This window comes from Ambystoma mexicanum, chromosome 4q (genome assembly GCF_040938575.1).
Source record: "Ambystoma mexicanum isolate Mex_15411 chromosome 4q, UKY_AmexF1_1, whole genome shotgun sequence".
NCBI lineage: Eukaryota > Metazoa > Chordata > Amphibia > Caudata > Ambystomatidae > Ambystoma > Ambystoma mexicanum.
Window position 1 is genome coordinate 1,052,488,894 of NC_090928.1, and position 22,926 is coordinate 1,052,511,819.

The window sequence follows — 22,926 nt, forward strand, 5'->3', positions numbered from 1 at the left end:
ATATTAAGTAGCATGAGTATAGAAGATAAAGTAGATATTCAGGTGTTGAAATTGTTATAAATGATGTCATATAGAAATAGGCTATCAAATACCTTAATGTGAGAAACAAACATTAATCTGATATATCTGATATAGGCACCACGGCACCACAAATATTAAACATAATGCAAAAAATGAGTGTCGATTGCATGAATATTTTCCTAAAGGACACACAAGGCATAACACAAAAGGGAGAGGGGAAGACCAACATGACCAGCATAGAGAATATAAATATGGAATTTGAGAAGTCTTGATGATAATAGTGGTTAACAGTAAAACTGCCACTCTATCTATGCTGATAATTGAAGAAATTATTTGGGGGAGGAGGAGCCTCAAAGGAAGACAGCCAGACCAGCATCCCGCCCCATGAGCGGGAACAACAGAAGGCAATCAACAATGACGAAAAATAGAAACAGCGGTAGATTATGTGTATCAGGTAGGGGCCCTTGATGTATCCATGTCATTTTCCTTTGGTTTTGTAGAAAGTGTCTTAAGGCAACAGGGTCTTGGAACAAAGAGGTGCGGATAGGATAGGGTTGTCTGCCTCAACTCCTTCTTGTAAACCAATAATTCGCAGATTGTTTTGTCTATTGCGATTTTCTAGGTTGTCAACGTGTTTTTGAAGTGCTTTAACAGTATTGTCAAGTACTTGTACTCTTCCTGTCACGTCTTCGGCATTGCTGACCCTTTGCTCCACTACAGATATTCTTGTTTCAAAGTTGGTCCATTTGTCATCCATCTGCTGTAGCTTAATGTTAGTTGCTTCCATAAAAGGTTTTAATGCTTTTGATTCCATAAGTATGGCTTGCATGGTGTCACTAGACAAATCTTCATTTGGTGGTGGTGATTCGCTTTTAGACCTTTTATTAGTGATGGAGATAGGTGTTTCTTTCTCTTGAATTTTCTTGGATGCCATTTTGAAGATATATTGCTTACTTTTGTGAATTTATGTAGAATTGATAAATAGTACAAGCCTATCCAACCTTCTGATACTGAAAGTGATAAGGAGTAATAATTGGTGTGAAGGCAGATTCTTTGTTATCAAAACTCCTTATAAAATTAAGCCCAATATATCCAACAAGCACTTCCTAGTTGTTCATCCCCAAGACCTGCTTCAATGTACAAGAACAATTAGTTGCAGCATAAAATGTGCCATAGATGGTTTTATTCCACAAAGGGTAGTGGTGGCATAGATAATAGACAGAGGGCCTCATTAGGACCCAGGCGGTAAGGGGTTTACGGCAGCGTAAACAGCGCCGACCCTTACCGCCTGATTCCGAGGTCCCTTAGCGCCATGGCGGATTTAACACCTGCTTTTAGCAGGTGTTAAAATCCATGGCGCTAAGGGACCATGTTGTTAATTACGCCACCGTAATTTACGGTGGCGTAATTAACACCTTCCCCACTCCCATTATGCCCTATGGGGCAAAAATGGGAATGGGGAAGGGTAAATGGGGATTGGGGACTTACCGCCCTGCCAACCTCGGAATGGGGCGGTAAGTCCGCCAACCACCATGGCGTAAACGTAGTTTACGCCATGGTGGTAAAGGTACGACCCAGGCGGTAACTTACTGCCTGGGTCGTAATGAGGGCCAGAGTGTACCACAAGAGGGATGCAAGGTAAATACATATATCAAAACTCCATATATCCTTAAGAGATATAGTTTGCCATCCTTTAGTATTAAGCTAAGAGAGGAATTATAATTTACCTCATACAATTGTATAAAAGAAAAAGAAAAATGTGCTCCATACCTTTAAACAACTTAAATAGACATTGTATGGTGTTTAGGAAGTTATTGGGTCCGTGTTGTGGTAGAAATAGCAACCTGCTTGAATAGCGGGTTCTTGCGCGACGTGCAGCGGAACGTCAGCCCGCGAGTCACGGGACCTCCCGTCTCACAGGCCTCGCTCTTCCCTTACCAAGTTCTTCGTGTTGTGGAGTTGCTGCAGTTTTCCCAAGCTCCACGGGCCACCAGGGAGATTCTGTGGGTTCTAACGGCCTTTTGTTTGTGTTAAGAAAGTTTCATTGAGGAATTTATAAATATAAACGGGCTCACGGAGCGGGAGCTAGCACGCTATGCCTCCATTCCAGTCAGCGCCTGGCCACGCCCCCGCCCTACCAGTCTTTTATGCAGAACACGACTATTGCATGACCAGTGGCCTCCAGCCCAAAGGGTTCTGCTATGGGTGAACAGACATATATCCTGTTCTGCACCCATTTTCCTGGCATGAGACTGCTGCTCTATTAGATCCAGCTGCAAACAGTTTCCTAGATAAAAACCAAACTATTACATGTCCAGTATGTGGGTTGGCCCTGTGGCTCATGAACACTGGGAGGTCACTTTTGGATTAAATGGCAATCAAGGGTCTCATCTTTCTTCAACCGGCCCCCTAACCTGGATCAGACTCCAGGGGCTCCTGCAGAGGCCTGCTGGTGGCAGACACGCAACAATCTTTACCCAGGTTGGCCTGGATTCGTCAAGAGTGAAAGAAACCAATCTTGCCCACTTACCCCCACAACCAGGCAAAGGTTGTTACTCATTTCTCCAGGGTACAACTGACTGTTTACTGTCAGCGGTAACACAAGAAACACAATGCTCGTGGCAGGGGTGGACTAGGACACACAAGTGGCTCTAGAAATGGTTTTCCAGTGACCCCATATGAGAAGCAAGCCAAAGCCTTCTGAGTGGAGTTTTGGGGTGTGGAGGTTATCCATCCAGCAACCTTTGTAAAGATGGGTCGAAATAGAAAACTTTAGAGAACATGAGTCCCTTTGAGGATTAAAAAGTAGATACACATAAAAACAAGCTGGCTTTTAACACGTGTTGAGATTGAGGAATAACATACTGGAAGTTGTATACTTCAAGGGGATTTGGGGAATGATTAGAGTTGAAAAGAACTGGTGTGTTTACTAGGAGAGAGGTTAAGGAGGGCAGAAAGCCAGAGTACCAACATTAAAGGGAAAGCTCCACGGTGCCATGTAGGCCAGTTCCTCATCACCTGACCCAGGCTACATTCCCTATCCCTGCAACATTGTGCCCTGGATGAATCACCCCCACTGTGAGTAATTATCCACATCCCACATGTGCAAGTGTGATGAACTGGATTTGTTAATGGAGTTCCAGAATTACCCGGGCCCATTCTGTGGCAGAAAACATGATGTGCAGCAAGGATTGAGGAAAGTTGTCAAGTGTTTGTGCTCGTAGTTCAAGATGATTCTGGAGCGCCTGGGGACCAATTCCGTTGGTGACGGTGCGCTATACAAGTACCGATAACATAACATAATATAACATAACATTGGATGCACTTGCAAGTGGAATTGCAGGGCTGTGGTCTCACAGCATAGCCAGATATCCAGAAGTGAAATTGAACTAAGTCCTTTAACAGGTTTTTAAAATAAAACATGTATCAGAGAGCAGGGCCACAGAAAACAAGTGTTAAATCAGAAAGTGCCATAAACGAATGAGCTAAGAAACAGGTGAAATAGGGCATGTCAATTGCAGGACGCGCAATTGACAGAACAGTGCATAGCAACATGACAGTTGTAGATATGAACAGAGGCAAGAGACAACATGGTGTCTAAGCAGTGGAATGCTAGCTAGATAAGCATGTATGCACATAGAAGCTCACGTGTGAGTGCACAGCAAGAGGCGAATGCAAACCATGCCAGTGGCACTGATGTCAAACCATCAACAGGAATCAAACACATCCAATAAGTATAGAAATCGCACAGCATAAAATGCACACGGTAGGGCTCATTTAGACCTTAGCAGATTGCATGTCAGCCACTTCTCCACAAGCATGAAGGAGTGTATTTAAATGATGCGCCATATTGGCTTCCCATTGGCAATCTACCCCAGGAAAGATGTCAGAAGAGCTGGGAATGTACAATCTGCACAACCTGAACGAGGCCTCAAGTGTGATGAAAAACACATGGTTTTTGTGGGTGATATAAAAAACAAAGGCTACTTCAGACACAGGCTGTGAGAAAGCAAAGTGCAGTCAAAGAATGCAGAGCGTAAGTGATTACAGACTGACATCTAATACTGCCCAATAACATGTTCCTTTCCTCCCACCCACTCTGCCAGATTCAGGGTTCTGTTGTCCTCTCATAAACCCGACTCAATGCTATAATCTATTCAAATCAATTCAAGATGTATTTGGGATGTTCAAACAATTCCGTAAAACAGGCACCCATGCACAGGCAAGGAAGATACAAATGCATAGTGAACATATTTCAATGCCACCTTGAAAAATGTCCAATATTATTTTTTGTACAGAAAATATGAGCGAAGGATCAGAGTTAAGCTATAAATACAAGAATGCTGGTCTATACTGAGAGAAGACTTGCGCTCATGATCTGGCATAGGGTCCTTTTTCTCTCAGCATGAAAGTGCCTAGAAATACCTTGAAAGTGCATTAGTGGTTCAAAGCTACCGATGCCACACATCCCTTTTGCAGAAAAACTTCAATTGGGATGCACCGATTTAGGGCAATTTATCAAAACTACCCCAAACAAATTTGCACAACTAGATAGGAGGTCAATATCCCTAAAACATATTTTACATTTTATAAGTATGTAACTTTTAAATATTTCTTACTGGCATCAATGTCCTTAGTTTTAATTGCTTTAGTTTTGCACAGGACGGTCAGCCCATCACAAACTGGTTAGTCTTTGGGATTCCTAGAGACACTGTTCCAGGGACGTCATTTCACCAAAATGCCAGGGGTAGTGTAAGTGACATTGCATTACCTTTGACCTCTGATGACATCACAGGAAGTGATGTAATTTGACCCCACCCCAAAGTGATACAATGGGAATCGGTGGAACACAGCCTGCACCCCTTTATATAACAGGAAGTTACATCACAGCATTTTTCCTAAGTATACTACAAAAAATATGGTTACAATATCACTTTCATACAAGAATGGATCGCCATATGTATCATTAAGATCAGTGTGTACAGGCTAATATAACAAAATTACTGTGAATGCAAGCAGACGTCCAAAGGCAATAGATAATGATGTGTTATTATATAGCACTTACGCTAAAGCGCTTTACATAGAACAAATATACATACAATATCTCCCAAACTGTGTTGGTACTCATTTATCGACCTCAGAAGGATGAAAGGCTGCATTGAGGTGTTTAAGAACAGACTAACTCATTGACTCAACTCCTGGAGTGTACCTGAAATAAACCTTTAATGAGTCTAGCAATTATTGTATAGAATGCCAGAAAGACAAATTATTTGGCATTCCTATTCTTTCTTATTTAGGGTCACTGCTGAAAGTGTTAGACTTGTAGAACCCCTGTTCCTTTTTTTTTTTAAGAGGCCTGAACTAGAAAGCCAGCCACTCCAGAAGCAAAGAGCCACATGGAGCTGGCCACAGCCTAGGAGCTAGCATTACATATATATATTTTTTAAACGCTAAATGACATCCCTGCACCGTTCTTCCCTTTATCTGGAAATGAGGGAAAACAGCAGCTGGGCACCAGAAACCAAATGCAACATTCGTCTAAGCTGTGTTTCAGCTTACAGAACTGGATCCTCATCTCCACTCATTGAAGTTTGGATTGGGCCTTTATTTTATGTTTTTTATTTTTTTTATTTTTTTTTGTCTTCCCTTAGCTGCCCTTCTCTAGACCTGCTCCTTCCCTCTTTCTATGGCTGTTATTAAATCTGCAAGTCTGTTATCCTGCGTGATTGACTTTTTCATTCGTTTGTATCGACACTTACCACTCCTACATCAGAGATCACGTGTGTCTGCATAATTAAAATCATATACTGTGATTGGTTCCCTTTACCCTAAGAATATTGAAAAACCCTCCTCTACAACCTGATGGGGGCAAGGATGTGGGAATTATTTACTCTAAGTGTTTTTTTTTTCTTTCATTGCAAACCACTTTCCCTTTGGAATAGTAACTTGCACAGCTCATCCCTCCACTTGAACACCCCTTTTGGTATTAACAACACCAAAAGGATACGATTATTGAAATACATATGAAGTTCACACATAAAATTGTTTGCAAACACTTTACCATTTTAAAAATGATCGCATTGGAATGCTAAGAGTATTCTGTTTAGAATAACATTACTTGTTCTTTTGTGATGTAAAGAAAAACAACATTTTAAATGGTTTCTATCATGTGAAAACTCGCTTAAATCTACATAAATTGATATTTCCAAAGAGTGACACTGCATCATGGATATATACAGAGTATTGCCATAGTGTGCATGCTTCAATACCTAAAAGTATTTCTAAATGAGAAATGTCAATTGTTAAAATATGTCCTACCTTCATTGCTTCACAAGGCAGATGTCAGTTACAGGACATTTGAAGAGAACAGGATTGGACCTGTTTCCTCTACAAATTCAAGACCCCTTCCACATCTTGGCGACGAACCTCTCATCAATCTATTTTAATGGCTGTCAGAAAAACAATAGGAATCTGTTCCCAGTTTGATAAGATCATTAAGTTTACCAGTCCATTTCTCTGGACTGTTGTCCTTTAGCATAATGTCTTTCAGATTTAAAGTGAAATAAGTCTCAGGGCAAGATAAGCTCGCAGGTTAGAGTCCATATGTGTTTAGTCCAATAAAAAATTATATATGATTGGGGAGCACAAACAGAATTTCATTATGTTCACATCTAATAGTAAATATAGTGGAGTTTACATGACAAATAGAGTGGTTACTTAGAAAGGAGAGAAACGTATATGTTTTGAAATTCAGTTTGTACTTCATGGTGCTTTCATGACATAATACAAGCAGACAGTGTATAGCTCTTTAACATGGGAACAGGAAAGAACTCAAGAACTAACTTTTCACAGAGACTTTCCTCCTCATCATCTAGGCCATTACGTTGCCCCTAGTTGCCACCAGCCCCTCTCCTCCACACCATCCATTACAGCTGTACCCCTCCTCTGTCCCCCACTGTATCTTACCCCCGCTATATATCTGTTCTGTTGTTACCACTGAAAAGAGCTCTGTTATGCATGTGTAATGTTGTACACCTCTGTAAAATGCTTTGTTGTTTCGCGAAGCTAGGTGTGTGCTTAATACATACAATAATATTAATAATAATAATAATAATAATAATAATAATAACATGCCTTGTTTTAACTTACCTGGGTTTTAATTATCTACAAAGTGTTTTTAATTATTTTTCAAACTAAGTAAAGACATTAGCCCTCATTACAAGTTTGCCAGTCCAGTAACAACGGTGCTGGTAAGCTTACTGGCAAAATTGTGTCCTGACCGGCAAACTACGAGTCTGCGGGCGGGTGCCAATGCCACCCGCCCGAGTCAGACCTGGCAGGTGGAACGGCACCTGCCTGCAGACTTTAAGGGAAGCACCGGCACCGTGCTTCCGTGATCCCCATTCCCATTGAGTCCTATAGGACTCAATGGGAATGGGGGTTAACATTTACCGGTGCCTGACTTCCCGGAATGCCGGGGTCATAATCCCCCAGTGATTCTGGCAAGTAAGGTAGCAGTAAATCATCACAGGTCCGGCGATTACCTGCCGGTTGTACAGGCACGGTTTCCGCCTGACCCATAATGAGGGCCAATGATGTGCATGGTTGATTAGCAGATATCTGCCTCATCTATTGTATAAACAGTTGTGGGTAATTTGAAAAAAACGAAAATGTGTCTGTCCCAACTGTGCCACTGGAGCACTAACTGGCCCCCATCGTAGACTATTTGGAACCCATTCATCATTGTAATCCTTCCCAGACAATGCTTTTTCATAATTTTGTATTTACTTTCTGTTTGCAAGACATTGGTACGGTACTTCCTTATTTAATTTCACTAATTACATATGCCATAATGCACCTTGTGGCAGTTCTCATTCCCTGGCTATTCCTATACCACCATCATACCCAAGGGTCTGGGCGAGTAACACATGTAATAAATAAATAAATAAATAAATAAATAAATAAATAAATAAATAAATAAACTATAGATACAATCCACATAAACCTTAGCGATCAGTACTTCTTTCACTTTCCCAGGACCTGGGAGGGAGGGGGGGATTACATTCAGGTGTGGTGCTCAAGGTGCTGCTAATGAGCCTGCTTCAGCACATGGCAGGTCAGTATTTAAGCAGTTCCCTTCAGGAGCAAAGGGCCCTTGCATCGAAGTTGCTCCCAGCTCCCTGTGCTTTGAACTTTGGATTGCTGATGTGTCCTGTTTTTCCAGAACCTACTCCTGTTCTTGTGCTTCCTCCCTTGCAACCCCGCTACCCTGCTACACTGCCTGCACTCCCCTGCACTTCTGTGCTTCCTGCACTGCAGCCCCGATTCCCTGCTTGAAGAACTGTGTTCCTAGTCTGCAGCCCCTTGCTCGCTACCACCAAATATCTTGTTCCCTCCCTGCAGTTCCTTGTTCTGTTCCCATAGTATGTGTAACCTGGCTTTAGCTTCCTAGATTCCAGTCCTGAGATTTCTTGTTATCTGTCTGCAGTCCTGCCCTTGCTGTTCCAGTCCAGTGTTACAATTCCTTGAATTCCTGGTTACCAGTCTGCAGTCCAATCCTTGTTAGCTTAGTCCAGAGTTTCAGTCCTGAGTTTTCTTCTTCCTGACCTATAGTTCAGTCCGCTGTTTCTTGATTCTGGTCCTTAGTTTATGGTCTGTAGTTCCAGTGTTCTGTACCCTTGCACTTAGATTTTTGCTTCTTGATTTTCCTTTCTTAATTTTTAACTTTCCTCCCTCCTGTTCCTGACCTTGCTCACTTTGACTTCCTATTCTTTCCCTGGATGTTCCTGTTATTTTTCTCGTCTGCACTTGTGGTTGTGTAATTCCTTTGTTCAAAGTTTACCTGCTGGGTTTCCCAGAAGGCAATCTCTTCCCCTTTCCTTTGTCGTGTTTCAGCAGTGTACCTTGTGCTATATTGTTAACACTGTGCTGGTTCCTGTTTAAGGAGGCAGTCACTGTTCAGTTCCTGCTGGACCCATACAGGATTCAGTCTTGTGAGTACTCTTTACTTGTTTGTGCCGTAGGGCCCAGACACAGACAGCCACTCCTACTGCTCCGTTCCTTTCCAAGAGCATTCAGAGTGGAGCCCAGTAATATTAACCACTTCAGAAGGCTAGCGTTTCCTCTGACCCTGTGGAAAACTCTTCCCCCATTCTGTGTACACCACAATTGGGATCATAATGTGTTTGTCTACTTGTACTCCCTGCCCCTTTCTCTGCACTGCCTTTTTTGCCTGTTTGTAGTTATTGCGTATCCTTTCTTGTCTGCAGGTTTCCTTACACTCCTGGATCGTGGGCACTTTTTCTCCCCTCAGCTTTGCGGGCGCCTCAGGCCTCTGACATTTTCTATTTGAAACCACTCACATGTAATGCCTTCCTTCTCAGTGTAATGTATGAAAATGAACACATTTTAATTCTACATCTACAACTGAAGCGCTTTTGTTTTCAAGAAATTGCATTCTTAAATACATCTCCAGTTATGACAGAGACCAATACATTTGGCCATCATGCTTAACCATTTGGGTGGATGCCATCTTTGTGCATTATATATAGTTGTGATATTATAGTATAAGGAGAAAACTACATATTTATTTATGTAGAATCCAAAAGATCCACACACATGCCCTTTAGCTACGTTTTTGGAGGTAAAAAGCATATGAACAAGAACCTTTCTTATGATATCTGTCTTTCCATGAGTCCTTTCAATCTTAGTTTGGAATAGATTTTCTTTATTTTTATCCTGAAAATCCAAATGTTTTCATCTGTTGGTGAAACAATGAAATTCACTGCCTAACGAGATCTCCCAGTAGCACGTGTAGCAGGAGAACAGCCGATATCTAACTCACTTTGCAACACATTATTTTGGCATTGTTACTGTCTTTTTCCGTCTTGTTCTTGTTCTTCTTTTTCTTTTTCTTCCCATAACGTTCCTTTGGTGACAGATATCCTCTCACTCATTTGCATCTAGGCTTGGTTTCACCAGTTCGGACTAATATCTGTTAATTAGTATGAGGGGGGGGGGTTAGACAGTCTGGTTAAGACTTATACACATATGTTTTATAGCTCAACCACCTACTCAAGTAATATTCTTTCATAGCAACAGTCCTTCCTTCTCCTTTGAACGTATTTGACTTCATTCAGAGGACATAGAAAATGTATATTCAGATGATTCCCCGATGTGTATCAGGGCTGATCAGGGATGACAACTCTTCATCTCTGTGTGCAACGGTATCTGTTTGAACCACTTTCTGAATTCGAATTTTGAAGGTTACAGGTTATATGTTGAACCCGTGAAGGGCCCTCTAAAACGAGGGTGGATGGTGATGCAGAAGTTACTCAAACATCAGTAGGAAAGATCGACTCAGGAAGTTGGCAAGAGGTAGGCTGTTTTATTAACAATTCTCTAAAACGGAGTACAAAGGACACCAACGGATGTCTCATAGCAGGGTCTCTCCGATTTACATAAAAATCAAGCTTTTATAGTAAAACTTCATCATCACTGACGTCACACTACGTGGCAACCAGTTAAACTTAAATTCGATTGTGGTTGGATAACGGAAAACATGTACATATACTTTCTATGGGTTATTGAGGTATGATTGGGTCTCAATTGTCAGGTGGACAACTAAGCCCTTCTGTAGTGCAAGTCATCATCATTGTCATAAAATACATGATGATTTATTGGTTCACCAACTATAGGGTGTTTTGATACATGGCCCTCTATAATTGGTTGGCACGTTTGTACCCTTCTGGAATATTCCACTTGCTAGCAGCAGGCAAGCTGGTACCCCAGGTGTTGGCGGGTTGGGCTTCACCATGCTTCCCCACCCAATTAGCCCAACATCTATCATCACTCTTATTTTCTGTTATTCAATTAGTCTTTGAACATGGCCTTGCAAACTGCAAAACTCCTGGCCCCAGCATCATCCGCCCAAGTCTATTTCCATCTAGGTCACATGACTGGAGACCACATTTCGAGCTTCTTCTTTGTATTTAATGGTTTTATAATGAACAAAACGTGGCACTCATACTTTTGCTGTACCTTGGCAAGGCTTGGCACATCTCTTGAATTCATTCTATCACTTGAAGCTCGCCAACCAGTTGTTGGCTGCACTGTCCTTTTGACACTGGGCCAACCAAGCCCTCTTGGATTCTTTCTTGCACGTCAGAAACTAGTATTAACTGCACCACACTTTCAGCTTTCGTGCTCATGGGGTCCCAGTTTGCTAAAACATGACGTGGAACATCCAGATTTCTTATGCATATATATACCTTGGCACATCGCCGCAATCTATTCACTGTGTATAGCCAGCCTTTCTGATTACTTAGTCTACTTGAGTTTCCAGCATCTGTTCAGTTATACAATGGTTTGCATTTTCTTCGTGCTCTTCACACGTGTAATCTTCATTTTGCACGTAAAAGGTCACTCACTTCTTTACTTTGTCAGAGGATTCTATATGTTCTGTTTACTTTCTCTTTTGTTGTCTCTTCTTGGTGTGTTTCTTCACGTCATGTGACATCACCAGTCTGCTTTTTCGTTCATCGTCTCTCGTTCTTCAGGCATCTTTCCTAAGAGACTGTCAGCTCTTTGTGGATACATACAGAAAGGTTTTTGCAATGGATACTTTGCTTCACAAGCTGCTCGTGTTATTGGAATCATTACAGGTGTCTTGCTTGTCAATATCTCCGGTTCCCAACATATAGTTAGCTTAGGGGCGGGACTTCTGGTAGAGGCTTTTGGCTCCTACTCTACAATGGTGTCTAAAATTTCTAGAGATCCTCTATAAAAGGTACAAATGTCTTCCCGTCAGATTGCCTCCCTCCTTTGAAAATTATAGAGGTATACCATATCATCAACCTCAAACTCCCTTTCAGTCATCATGAGGTTTTAGTAAGTTGGACACATATTGTAACTGCTTTCAACATATTCCTGAGTAGTAGATGCATTGATAATATTGTTTCCTTTATTTTAATATCGAAGATGTAGTGGCAGTACCATCTGGATAGCTCAAGAAGGGGCATTCCCAATATTCCCAGAGTTGGCCATGACATTTTTAATGGCACCTCTAATTGTTTTATTACACTTCCCCACTTCTCCACTAGATGCAGGTTGGTAAGTAATGTGCAGCTGTATTTTGCACCTAAGGTTTCCCACATCTTAATCATCTTCGAACATGTAAAATTACTTCCATGTTTGGACTAGCTCCTTTGAGGAAGTCTCAAAGCAGAAAAGATATGTTTGGTCATCAAATGATATGTATATACACATTAGTATTAAGTAATGGGAGACATTTAATCCACTTCGTAAACAGACAAGCAACAGACAGCATGTATGTATTTCCACTATTGAAATCAGGGCTCAAGTCAAGTCGAGGGTACATGCTGGTGGACTGAGTCCCCCCTACATTTTTCAGAGGACACCTTAATGTGCCAATTTCTGGTGATGCCACATTCAATTGGTATGTAATGCGTCCTCCCACTTTTCCTTTTTAGGACTTGACCCCTGACCTGAGTTTTGAATGAATCACTAGTCAGATGAAATCAGTCTGTAAATCAGACAAATGCAATTGTGTTCCTCTTGTCTGTAAGGGAACCTGGGATATAGGGCAGCAAGTCTGTAACTATGCATGCAAATAACAGCCCTAAAAAAGCACTCAATTATTTCTCTATGCGTTACAAATAATGTACCTCAATTAGGATTGCCATGGTATTTTGAAATCCACTATCACCTCATCTTTGCCCTGGTTTAACATAATCCGCCTCATTACAAGTGTGTCAGTAAATCAGTTAATCTGCTACCACAATAACTGTTAACTTTTACTGCCACTGAATCCAAGGGCATCATATGGGGTTGGGGCGGAGAGGCAGAAATGCGGTGGTAATCGTATTACCACCGCATTACCGCTATGCCCAATCCCAAATCTGGGCAGAAAATGGGAGGTTTTGCTGCATGTAAAATTTTCCCCTTTCTGCCCATTTGCGGTGCTATTACTGTGGCATTAATACTGCCAGCATTAATAGCGCCATTACTAATCGATATATAAAATGGGGAGTCACAGCCTTACCATAACTTGGGATCCAGAGCTAATAGCACTGGACCGATTGCAGTAATGCTATTTGCATTGGCGATATCCCAGCGCATTTACAGCTGGGGAACCACCAAGGCTGTGATGAGGCCCTAAGATTGGTAGCATGGTGGTGTAAACCCCAATTTCAGGAGTCTATAAGACTATATGGGGATTTTTGCCAGATTTACAGCCAGGGTAATTTTGACTGGTAAATCCACCTGTTTTTGGTTTTAAAATGGAGGCTTTAACTCCCGCATTATGTGGAGATAAATCGTCCACTGCTAGGTCAAACTCAGAATTTGACGGAGCATTCAAAGTAGCAGTAATTCAATGTTTGCCAAAAAAAGATGAATTAACAACACTTTTTTACCACACCACCAAATTTGTAATGAGTCTCGATATTTATGAATGGGGTAGGTACTAACCATTGATCATCATCAGATTTGTGTTAGCTAATCAGGAGTCCATCTTAAATCTTGACCACCTTTTGGAATTTCATGAATACTAACTAATTCTCCTTCCCCTGATGATCCTGTTCATAAAGGGACAAAGTTAACTGCATTGTAAGTATTGATATAATTTCCCAATGATGCAAACTTCCTTTTGGACAGTAATCAGATCGGCAACTCGGTCATCTCTACTGTACTTTGCAATTCAAATGTCACTGTCTGCCGGAAATCATCTGATTGAAGCACTGCTTGCATTGGGATATGCCCGATGAAGTGTTCCCTATCAACAAATTACTCCAGTATACCTTCTGTTTTAGTTGAATAATCCACCAAATAATGTGCAGTTGTGTCAGCATACTCTAATTTAAAATGGTCTTTGATTTTCTTCCAATTTATAATCTATAGCTGACATGGGCAAGGTACTAGAAAACGTTAACAAATTTCCACCCATAATATTTGTAGCATGTGTTATGCAGATGATCTGGTTCTAATGGATCACACATTGATGGCCTTAAGAGATACTTGCAGAGCCTTGGACATTTATGGAGTAATCTCAGCCTGGAAATAAATGTGTAGAAGACTAAGATGATATGTTTTGGTTGGGGTGGGGGATGCCAAGTAGACTGCGTATCTCTAGAACAGCTATAGTTGGTAGAATCCTATCGTTCTTAGGGAGTACTCTTTACACATATACTAGTGAGATAGCTCTAAGGGATAGTTGCCGGGTGAAAGTCATGACTAAAGTAGCCACGATTAAACATGAGGTGTCCCAAAAAGGTGGTTATAGCCTTAGAGGTTTACTGTTGGTATATAAGCAGAGTGTAACTCCCACTTAATTGTACGGGTATGAAGCCTGTCTAACCACTGATAATGAGGGGTTAGATGCAATGGAAGCACACATTTTGAGACACCATTTGAGCATCTCAAAGTCGATACTGGTACAGTTTTTTTCATTAAGAGTTGGGGACATTAGCCTTAGGAACAATGGCCACCATTAATGTGTGTGCTGTATATCAAACTACCCAAAATAAAAGGTAATCCTATATATGCCTTAATTCCGAACGCCATATGCGACAGGCGAGTAAAAGTGTTAAACGCATCCTGCAAACGTGTGGTTAATTTACTGAATAAGATGGATATATGTGGATACATTTGGAAACAGATATTACCACTGTCAGAAATAGTCTCTTAAAAAAGTGCATTTTTGGGATTTTAGCTCTATCCTGGCTAGGGCAAGTAAGAAAAAAAGTATTCAATATATGATAGCATGGACATATTTATTGAGTTAGACACAATCTTACATTGTGAAATTTCCTGTTTTTCTGTTGTTGAGATTGAATAAATTGCCATTCCTCCCTGTAATGGATCCTAGGCTGGGACTTGACAGGGAGAAGAGAATGAGTTTTATATGCAGTAAACTGGTTTGCTAGAGACTGTTAGACATCTCCTCACGCATTGTGATAAGTCTAAGATATGTTTACTTTGAGAAGTTTGTACATAATTTAAAAACATTTTAACAGACAGTGGGCCTCATTATGAGTTGGGCGCAAAGGGATTACTGGCACCGGTAAGGACACCTCTGCCGGTAATTCCTTTGCACCCTATTCCGAGTTCCCTTAGTGAGTCCCTTCCTTAACGCCTGGTCTGACCAGGCATTAAGGACGGGACCCGTTAAGGGACTTTAGAGCTAATAACGGTACCGCAAATTGCGATACCGTTATTAGCTAATTCCCCATTCCCATTGAGCCCTATTGGGGCTGAAATGGGAATGGGGAATGTTTTTTTCAATGGGGACTTACCGGTCCCTCCAAGGTCGGAATGGACCGGTAAGTCCCCATTGAACCAGGTCGGACTCAGTACCGGTATGGTAGGTAGTCATGGCGCAAATTGCGCCATGACTACCTCCATACTTGGAATGAGGCCCAGTGTTTGGATATCGTGCATGGTGGGTGATCATTTATCACTAACCATCATTATAGTAAACTTATGGATCCTCTAACGAACCTGGTCAATTTGTCCCTTCTTCCAGAGGGGAGCCACCCCTGTGAGGCTAGGGAGGTGAGCCCACTCTGCAATATCCTCCCTAGGGGTCTGGGCAAGTGGACTTCACTGGGAGTGACTCAACTCTCCGTCACAAATACATTGCCTGCCTCCTGTTTTGACTGCACTAACCAGTGACATTCCGCCCAACTCTTTGGCTTCAGGCAATTCTGGATTTTGTCTGAGCGCCACAGTCAAAGAAGAAGGACACACCCACTTTGTTAATGGTGACATACATAAACCCAGGAGAAACTGTAAATGGAGGGGGACCTTCTATGAAGGGAGCAGAGTGATTCCTTCACAGTGGTGAGCCTCTGTAGAGGAGATGTAGTGGAGAGGAAAATCCATGCTGAAATGCAGAGTATGTGTTAGCATGGAGTGCAAGCCTAACACTAGCCAGACTCCGGAAGACTGGGGTTCCATCCGACTGAGAAGCCCAAGTCAGGCGAAGAGATGGAGACAGACAGGCATCCGTTTCCTGTGGTGGTGTGACTACACAGAAACCGTGGTGGGCCTGGTTTCTGGTAACCACTGGCAAGACAAGATCATTGAGGGGATTTCGGATCCCGAGCTCTACACCGGAAGGACATTTGCTGCAGAGCCAAGCATCCACAGGGAAATTAACATTCCCACAGAGAGACTACCACTAAGAGGTACAAACATTTTGAATCAAGGCTAGGACATCCGTTGAGGTTACATTAACCTGAGAAACCCGAGCCGGTAAGTGGACCTGTGAATCAGAACGAGAGAGGTACAAACACTTTGAATCAATGCTGGGAAAACCAACAAACTTATGGGATACTGAGAAACCCAAACCGGCAACCGCCCTATGTGAATCAAATTGAAATAGTTATGAACACTGTCCATTCGAAGCTTGGACAGCTGGCGAGGTTACAGGAACCTGAGTAGTCCAACCCCTCAACTATAATGTCATCACTAAGAGCATCATCAACTCAATGTTTCATTGGAAGGCAGGTTTCATGCTGACAATGATAATACTTCATGTCATTGGTTTGTGCATTTCTTAGGGCGAACTTGGATGTTTTATCCATGAGAGACAACCCAATTAGCAATTAATATGAACAGAGCAATCGAAACTTGGCTTCAATAAAAAACAAATACTCTGATATCACTTCCCATGCCCAGACCCCAAAGCTCCACAATTGTTCCCTAACCTTGAGTAGCTCATTCTGCAACTCTCAGCTTGATGAATATTGCCAATGCAGTGCACAGTCTTCTAATTAGGTATTGGGTGAATACATATTTTAGAAAAACATGATGAGGGCCCTGCATGCAGAATATAATATCTCATATCTATTGGTCTCACAAACCCATTCTACCACAGGTGCGATGGCACTAACTTGTTGTTGGGGGCACTGTGTCTGCAGCTTATCTTTGTATCTTTGGTAATGTTACTAGATGAATCCTTGTGCACCTGGTGATCAAAACTCTATGTATTCATCTAGTTATCGCCTGGAATGAAAGTAATTCTTGCAGATCTAGTTTTGAGTGCTGGAAACAGCCGATTCTCACAGCTTCAGCTAACACCTCCATACCCTCCCTTCCTACCTGACCTTGGCTGGCTGGTGTTTCCCAAAGAAAAGTCAAAGGGAAAACATTTAATAAAATAAATAAATCGTGCAGCTTCAAATGGGGGCCATGTCTAAAAATGGTGATACCACTGCTCAATATTACAAACAAATCTCAACAAAACTAATGTTCTAATATATACCTTGTTCAGCTGTACCCGCCACACATCATTGTTTTCTATATCCTCTGTGTATTCAGCAACCTAACTCTCCCTAAAGTGCAACAAAATGAGTTCCTTAAAGTGTGGCAATACTTACTCTAGCCTACATGTGTCCATAATCTACAAAACAATGTGGCAGCTATTCAGACAACAAAAAGCCTAAAATCATTTATTGAGAGATTTTTCTTATTTTATATTTCCGCTTTTACTTAAGAGGTCTAGGAGGCATTGTATGACTTTGAATCTGCGTTACCTGCACCATCATGATCCCCCCTGTGGTTAATTGATTAACCAATAAACCTTCAGCCATCATTCTTTCATTGGCTTCTTTTGGCAGACATGTTCTGCACACTCCCTTCAATGTACATAGAAGTGCAACATACTCCTTCATTGTGTAGGTCACAAAACAACACTAACAACACTCTATTACAATCTACCACTACGGTATATCATTCTTGGAAACCGAGGCTGGGTTAAAACGTGTGCCAGGGGGGCCTATCGGGCATTAAATTCTGACAATGCGGTATTCCTATTCACTGTTGCATGGATATGTCTGTGTATGGGCTTGTATTGGGAGGGGAGTGGCCTCAACCAGGCAGGCACCAAGGAGAACATCAAGTGGTACCAATCTTCATCTACCAGTGGACCACTCTCCTTTTCCATAGTAGTGTGCAAAGTATGTAAGGCAGTTGTAGCATCAGTCAGGCTGCCATTTTCTGCATCATCTTCCGGCACTAATGTGCAGCAACTCGTGCCTATTTTTGCACACATGCCCCCTTCCATAGCAGTGATGAGGTTGAGCATGTATCTCTTTTGGAGAGTGGTCAGTCTAACAGTCCTTCTTGGTGGCATTTGCCAGTTCCAGCAGCTCCCACCTTGTGATCTGGATTGATTTCTAATTTGCCACAACCTGTGTACCAGGTGCAAGAAGAGAAGTGAAAAAGATGGCAGATTTGCTGAAGAGGCGATACGTGATGTGAATTTCTGCAATCTATTAGAAGATTACTGTGAGAAATAATTCTCGAGCTTGTTCATTTGTAATGTCAGAGAGCAACTGGTCTGCATCTTAAAATTAACTTCTTCAATAGCAGGATGCTCTGTAATCGATACAACATGACTTCGTGGCACCACGAGTTCCAGTAAGTAGAAAGTGGTTAGTGAATATGAACCACTCCAGTTTGTTGGAGGTGCTAATAAGCGCAGGTGCCACAGGACCAATAGAGGTCCATTAGTGCAGAAGTTCCCAGTTGCAATGCTGGCATGTCCATTGTACGCCTACACCCTGTATTCCTGTCCACGTTCACTGTTCCGTTATATCTGAAAAATAAAGAAGGGTGTGTAAGTCTCTGTATGTGGAATGGTTCTTCCTTTTCATCAATCCTCTCTTCCATCTCCCTTGGTGGGAAACCTCCCCTATTATGTGTAATTGCAGTCTCATTCAACACCAAAACTGCACTTTCCCTTCTAATTCTGTGATGCTATGTGTCCTAATAGTTACCCGCCCTCTATGAGGGGCCCTGTAAATCATAGTGCATTGCAATATTGTTATATCCTAAACTAGCTGCCATGTTTTTAAGCTTGATAAAACCATCAACAAAACCTGAGTCAACCTTTTCTCCAAACTGTGTGTGCACCCACCGTCCATGAAATAACCTCTTGTCTTACATAATGCAAGATAGAGCAGACAGTGTGCAATAGGTACTGGTGCCTTCTGCAGTATAAACAGCCTGGGGTCACCCATTGCATGGGGAATGAGGGAGCAAATATAACATGTCGCATTCAATCCTTCCCTTCTCACCAACTGCATTTGGCCATATCACATATGATCAATATGAGAGGGAGGGTCATCATTGGTACCACCCAGACGATTTTCTTGGTCAAAAACCTCCTAGTGAACATTTCACTTCCACACACATTTATAATATAAATGGCTTTGTGTGCCAATAACCACTGATATTCTGACCAAAGGAAAGAAAGAGGAAGAAGAGAAAACACAATAATTATAGCTATACAAGTCACATTTTTCATAAATCCTTAATATTTTCTGTGTTTTGGGGAAAAAGAAAATGATTCTCTTTCTGTAAACAGAATAATAGAATTAGAAACAGTCAAATGGAACAGAACTATACTCCCCTTTCGCCTCCCTCCCTGTCTTTGGAAAGTGGGGTGCTGATATTGACTTTCTTGAAGTCGCTCATATGGACTCGTTTTTGGCATCTTTAAAGTTTAACAGCAGTTGGAGTTGTGTATTCTACCTTAAGGTGTCCCACAAACTGAGGCTTGTTCCAGCTACATAAAAAGTTTCTAATGAGCGCTCCATCTCCTGGGTAGATCTTTGGTGGTGGTATCAGCGCTGTTACATCTGGAGGCTTCTTTTCTCTGGTAACTGCAGCCGGACATGAGTGTTGAGGATAATGTACTTGCTCAAAGGCAATTGTAAGCAGTTCTAATGGCAGGACAGGATTTCCTGTAATATTCTGTCTCCAAACCAAATCTGTGGTTGATAAAGAACACCCAGCTTTTGTCCATAATTCCTGCTCTTACTAATGTACATGTCCCTGTAGTTCTATTATCTGTGTCAGGGGTAAGGTGTTACAGGAATCAGTTATTGTCATTTGTTGCTGTGTGATATTACAAGATATTGGTACTATCTCCAATATGTTCTGTGAATATGCTGCTTCTTGTGCTGCTTTGTCTTCTACATCGTTACCATCTGCTTTCACGTCTGTTGCATTGGTATGGCCAGCACATTATACCACTGACACTGCAAAAGGAACCAATACCCTAACATCAGCAAATTCCTGCCTGTCCATCATGATTTCTGACAAAAGAAACCTTACTTCGCTGATATAGGATTTGTTAGCCTCTGTGTCTGCTAGAAAGGAAAATGTCCTGTCTCCTATCTTTACTGGCATACAAGGTGAGGTTCCTCTTATGTGTTGGGGGTCACAGATAGTATTGGACACATCAGAGCCCTCTGTAGGCTGTCTTATTGTGGGTGCATACTGGTGCCCAGGAATGAAAAAGTGCTACCCCCACAAGGTTGAATCCGCCAAAGTGTGGTACAACGCCCTGTGGTAGCAGGTTCTTGTCACATTGCTATGTTGATTGCAGTGTGTGTACTGTGAGGGGGTTTGGCATTTGTTGAATCTGGGGCTGTAGTGTTGTGTTCAGAGTGTTGGGCAGAGTACTGAATGTGCTGCTGCTTTGTCAAATCAAGTGTGTTTAGGGTGGGATATTGCATCTGTTGCAGCTGCATTGTGTTCTGCACAATCGCAAAGCGATATTGTGTCTGTTGCTGCATTGTGTTCTGAATGTTAGGGGTGTGCTGTGTCTGACAGTGTGGGTTTATGATATGCTGGGACACCCCCTTCACCATAGGGTCCTGAACCATAAGGTGTGGCTCCTCTAGTCCTACATGCTTGTGCAAAATGTCCTATTCGTCCACACACCCAACACTGTCCTTCAAACCCTCCAAATCCACCACATCTTGGGCCTGCTCCATCAAATCCACCTCAAAATCTAACTCCCCCTACCTCTCTGAAAGATACCCCTCCTTCTGGGGTAATACATCCTCCCTCCCTGTGATATAGCCCACTTATCATGAGTGAAAATAGCCCTTTTCATACTGGCCCTGAACAGGGTTAGCAATGACTGCCTCTTCCATTGTAAACGTAGCCAATGTCTTCTGCACTAGTTTTGCTTCTTCCTTCTCTCTCTGTTCCACTTTGTTTTCCCCTCTCTCCTGTTTCAGTCTACAATAATGAACTATATGAGATTGCATCTTGGGCCACGCCCTCATCTCTATACCACTAAAACCATCAAGGACCACATCAATACCCTCGCTCCAGCTATTCAAAATTTTTGCAACCTCTCCTTTGCCTCATGATCTTTCCCTTCCCCCAGAAGTACTCCCTTGTGCATCCTCTTCTCAAGAAATCCACAGCCGACACTTCTTGCCTGGCTAACTATCACCCAATTTCCATTACTCCCTTCCTTTGTAAACTCCTGGAAAAACTGGCCATCTCTCAGCTTAACCTTCATTCCAACTCTGTTGGCTCTCTCCATGACCATCAGTCTAGCTTCAGACAAGTAGAAGCATGGAAACTCTTCTCCTGAAAATCTGTGAAAATCTGCTCTCAACCTTGATTCTAACATTCCTTCTGTCCTCATCCTACTCGATCTCTCTTCTGCCTTCGACACAGCCAACCATATCACCCTGCTCAACCGTCTCCATGATAACCTTGGTATCACTGATCAGGCTCTGGCCTGGCTGACCTCTTTCCTCTCTGACCGACCCACCCAGGTCCAACTTGGGTCCTTCTTATCATCTATCTCCCTCTCTACCAGTGGTGTTCCCCAGGGGTCTAACCTCTCGCCCTGGCTTTTCAACCACTACCTGGCAACTCTCGCCCACTGCATAGCCATTTTCTGCTCAAATTTCCAGTGTTACGCTGATGACACTCAACTCATCTTCAGGCTACCCTCGGCCTCCTTCTCTCATCTCTGATTGCCTAACTGCCATTCAAGATTGGTGTGCTGCCAATGATCTTTGTATAAATGCCAACAAGACTGAGATCCTTCTCATTGGTACACCTTCACCATCCTTTCCCCTCACTCTCTGGCCAGCCTCTCTTGGTCCTCCTCCTACCACTACCTGTGAGGCCAAGGACCTCATGGTCATCTTTGACTCCACACTTTCCTTCTCCTCCCACATCTCAGATGTCTCTAAAAAGTCAAACTTCTTACTGCACCTCCTTCGAGCTCTGCCCAAGCTCTGGTTCTCTCCGGTTTGGACTATTGCAACATCCTCTTTCTAAATCTTCCTGCCTATACTTTCCGCCCTTTACAACTAATCCAGAACAGGACTGTGGGACAAAATCCTCTGCATTGTCCACATGGCTTTCTGGGAACTGGGTCCAAAATACCTTCAACTATCCCTTCTGTAAATAACTCCCCTCTCGAGCTCTTCGCTCTTCTACTTCCAACTCCTTCAGGGTCAGTCGCTTTTCAAAAAAATGAGCTGGGGGTAGATCTCTGTCCTCGGCTGGGGCATCCCTTTAGAACAGCCTCCCTGCCACTCTGAAACTTTAGGAACACCATCTACAGTTCTGGAAGCACCTCAAGACCTTCCTCTTTGCTTCTGCCTTCGCCTCCCCTAACCCCTGTTCATCTGTTTCTCTCCTGGCACGGTGCACCTGGCCACCCTCTGTCCTCTGGGCCCAGGTACCTGCTCACACTGCCACCCTCCTGCACTGCCTCTGGGCCACCCCTTGCATTGCGGTCTGTATCTGTACCGATACAGCCCCCACCCCCTTTCTTTTCTTTCTGCACTTATCAGACATACCCTGTCTGCTGCCTTAAACACAGCACTTGCCACTTGCTGGCTGCACTACCACAGTTTATTGCCTTTATTATTTATTTATTTTTATTAATTATTATTTATCTGTTCTCCTCTGCTCCGTACTTTCCACTTCTCTCCCCTTCCATGTCACAGAGTCTAGTAATATTGTTGTTTCTTTATCCCCTGTTTGCCTCCCTTGACTTGTCACGCTCTGAAATACTTGTGTACGAGCACAATATAAATAAATTATCATAGC